The sequence below is a fragment of the Heloderma suspectum genome, chromosome 3 (assembly GCF_057233095.1).
Source record: "Heloderma suspectum isolate Gila_16-S chromosome 3, 16-S_ref, whole genome shotgun sequence".
In the NCBI taxonomy this organism is placed as follows: Eukaryota; Metazoa; Chordata; class Lepidosauria; order Squamata; family Helodermatidae; genus Heloderma; species Heloderma suspectum.
The window spans coordinates 48,530,912-48,534,959 of NC_139460.1; positions in this window are offsets into that span (position 1 = coordinate 48,530,912).

Here is a 4,048-nt window from a genome sequence, read left to right on the forward strand (position 1 = left end):
TGCCTGCCGCTTTAAAAGAGGCAGTAATTAGACCACTCCTGAAAAAGCCTAACCTGGACCCAGAGGATGTTAACAATTATAGGCCAGTGGCCAACATCCCCTTCCTGGGCAAGGTGCTTGAGCGGGTGGTTGTAGGACAGCTCCAGGCACTCTTGAATGAAACAGATTATCTAGATCCATTTCAATCGGGCTTCAGGCCTGGTTTTGGAACGGAAACTACCTTGGTCACCCTGTGGGATGACCTCTGCCGGGAGAGGGACAGGGGGAGTGCGACCCTGTTGATTCTCCTGGACCTCTCAGCGGCTTTCGATACCATCGACCATGGTATCCTTCTGGATAGGTTGTCTGGGTTAGGAGTTGGAGGCACTGCACTACAGTGGTTCTGCTCCTACTTGGATGGCCGATTCCAGAAGGTGGTGCTGGGGGATTATTGCTCTGTGCCATGGCAATTGTGCCATGGGGTTCCACAGGGCTCTATTTTATCCCCTATGCTGTTTAACATCTACATGAAACCGCTGGGGGAGGTTATCTGGAGGTGTGGGCTGAGGTGCCATCAATATGCAGATGACACCCAGCTCTACCTCTTTCTCATCAAAACCAGGTGAGGCAGTGACTGTTCTGAATCAGTGCCTGGGCATGGTAATGGACTGGATGAGGGCTAATAAACAAACTCAATCCAGACAAGACGGAGGTACTGTTAGTGGGTGGTTCGTCTGCCCGGCTAGGTGATATTCAACCTGTTCTGGAGGGGGGTGGCACTCCCCCTAAAGGATCAGATTCGTAGTTTGCGGGTGCTCTTTGATCCAGAACTGTCACTTGAGGCACAGGTGAACTCAGTGGCACGGAGCACTTTTTATCAGCTTAGGCTGGTATACTAACTACGCCCTTATCTGGACAGAGATAGCCTAGCTACAGTTATCCATGCTCTGATAACTTCTCGTCTGGATTACTACAATGCGTTATACGTGGGGCTGCCTTTGAAAACGGTCCGGAAACTTCAGCTGGTCCAAAATAGGGCAGCAAGATTGTTAACAGGGACTGGCCTGCGAGCTCATATTACGCCAGTACTTTTCCAGCTGCACTGGCTGCCAGTCCATTTCCGGGCCCGATTCAAAGTGCTGGTGTTAACATTCAAAGCCCTTAATGACTTGGGGCCAGGTTACCTGAAGGATCGCCTCCTCCCATATGTGCCTGCCTGGACCTTAAGATCATCATCAGCGGCCCTTCTCCGTGAGCCCCTGCCAAAGGAAGTGAGGCAGGTGGCTACTAGGAGGAAGGCTTTTTCTGCTGTGGCACCCCGGCTCTGGAATGAGCTCCCTAGTGAGGTTCGCCTGGTGCCTACATTGTACTCCTTTCGGCGCCAGGTGAAGACCTTTTTATTTTCCCAGGCATTTTAGTATTTTAGCTTTCTAAATTTTTATCTTTGCTGTTTTAAATCTGTATTTTAAACTCCTGCACTGCTGCTAGGTTTTATTGTCGTTGTATTGTTATATTGTGGTTTTAATGTTCTATATATTTTAAATTGTTTTATTGTGTGTTGTTTGGTTTTAATTTTTGTGAACCGCCCAGAGAGCTTCAGCTATTGGGCGGTATAGAAATGAAATAAATAATAAAATAATAATAATAATCAGGAGGTTTGGGGTGTGGTGTCATCAATATGCAGATGACACGCAGCTCTACCTCTCGTTCAAATCTTCACCCAGGTTGGGCATAGAATCCCTGTCCAAATGTCTGGAGACGGTGAGTGGCTGGATGGGGAGAAATAAGCTGAAGCTGAACCCTGACAAGACCGAAGTACTTTTGGTGGGAGACAAGAGGAGGCTAGGGGATGTTGACCTGGTGTTGAATGGGGTACAGCTACCCTTGAAAGACCAGGTCCGCAGCCTGGGGGTCATTTTGGACTCCCAGCTGTCCATGGAGGCTCAGGTGTCAGCTGTGAGCCAGACAGCGCTGTACCAACTCCATCTGATACGGCGGCTGCGCCCCTTCCTTCCCGACTATCTGCTCCCATCGGTAGTACATGCCCTGGTCTCCTCTCATTTAGACTACTGTAATGCGCTCTACGTGGGGTTACCCTTGAAGATGGTTCAGAAGCTGCAGCTGGTACAGAAGGCAGCGGCTCGCCTGATTAAAGGCAGCCGCCGGCGAGATCACATCACTCCAGTGCTGAAGGAGTTGCACTAGTTACCAGTTGTTTTCCAGGCCAAATTCAAGGTGTTGGTTTTGACCTTTAAAACCCTATATGGTTCCGGCCCAGCCTATCGTAAGGAGCGCCTCCAGCAACACCAGACAGGCTGCTGAACAAGATCAGCCTCGGATGGCCTTCTCTCTGTTCCATCAGCCAGGACAGCTAGACTGGTGGGGACAAAGGAGAGGGCCTTTTCTGTGGTGGCCCCCACTCTGTGGAACTCCCTCCCTAGGGAACTCTGCCATGCCCCCTCTTTAATGAGCTTCCGCTGTGCATTAAAACCGTGGGTGTTCAGGCAGGCATTTGGGGTGGGTTAGGGTATTTTAGAAAATGTTTTTATTGTAGAATTTTATTGTTTTAAACTGTTTTATTATATGCTTGTACATTGCCCAGAGTGGCTGGATGACCAGCCAGATGGGCAATTAATAAATTTAATAAATAAATAAATAAATTTAAGGAATAGGGCTTTAATGTGTGCCATTTCAATTGAGGGGGAATCTCTGGAAGTTCTGATGTAGGCATTCAAAGGCAAGCCTCAGTCAGCAGAATGGGAGCTACTTCTGAGGAGACATTAATGGGTTTACTGTGGGAAAGAGAGTAATAAATGGAATCCAAGTACTTTCATCCTAAGGCAATTCATTGGAGCCTCGCTTGGTCACTTAAACAAATTTAAGGAATAGGGCTTTAATGTGTGCCATTTTAATTGAGGGGGCATCTCAGCCTCATCCACCACAATGGGAGTTACTTCTGAGGAGACAGTAATGGGTTTGTTGTGGGAAAGAGAGCAAAACCAGCCCCCATTTTAATGCACAGGATCTCTATATGGAAGGTGTGAAGGAGTTACATCCTAAGGCAATGGACCAAAGCCCTGTCAGTTGAGGAGCTTCTCTGTCATTTCTGTGGTCATTGAGAGGGCAAGTCTCATTCAGCACAATGGGAGACACACATACCCTCCCCCGGGGTCATGGGCTGTGTTCTGGCCCTTATTTTCAATGATGTTTTAAAAGTTGATCCCTCAGCATCCAAGAGATCAAAAGAGGGATGACACTTCTGGAAAACAGGTAGGGAAAGGGTTGGGTCACTGAGGTCAGAGCGACACACCGACAAAGGCCAGCCCACATGCCTCATGGGCAGGACTATGATACTGGACCCAGTGCGGTTGTGGAAACAGGTCAGTAATGGAGCCGTGGTAAGCTGGAAAAGTCGGACTATAAGCCGTCTCAGAAGAAGCAGTTGTTTAGCGATAAAATGTGGGGCTGGTGCTGAATGGCCACGACGTCATGGAAACAGAGAGACCTCACTGAGCAGCCAGGTTGGAGTAAATCGCTGGTGGAAATGCAGCCATGGACAAAATGCTGCAGTAGTTCAAAGCAAATACTTTGGAGGTTGCAAGGAGAAAGAAAAAAGAGAGCGCTACATATTGTGCATCAATCCTTTACCTTGCATTTTACCTAAATATTAAATTACCAACCTTGCTGATTCACTACCACTGGGAACCTGTTAAAGAGTGGCATGTAAACCTCTTAAAATAAACAGAATAAAATACACACACACACACACACACACACACACACAGAAACACACACATGCACGTGTGCGCACACAAACACACACACAGACACAGGGATTTCTTTTTCCTGGAGACTACAGCAAGGACAAGCAACCTTGTAGAGTTTTGCCCCACACAAGTTTGGCGGGAGATGTTCACCATTGCTCACACATGTGGCAATAAGCAAGAAAGAAATCAATTTAGTGAGCTCTCATGCTCTCTCTCTCTCTCTCTCTCTCACACACACACACACACACACACACACACAGAGCAATGCCACTCTCCACCTTCTAAACCTTTTGGCCTTTTCA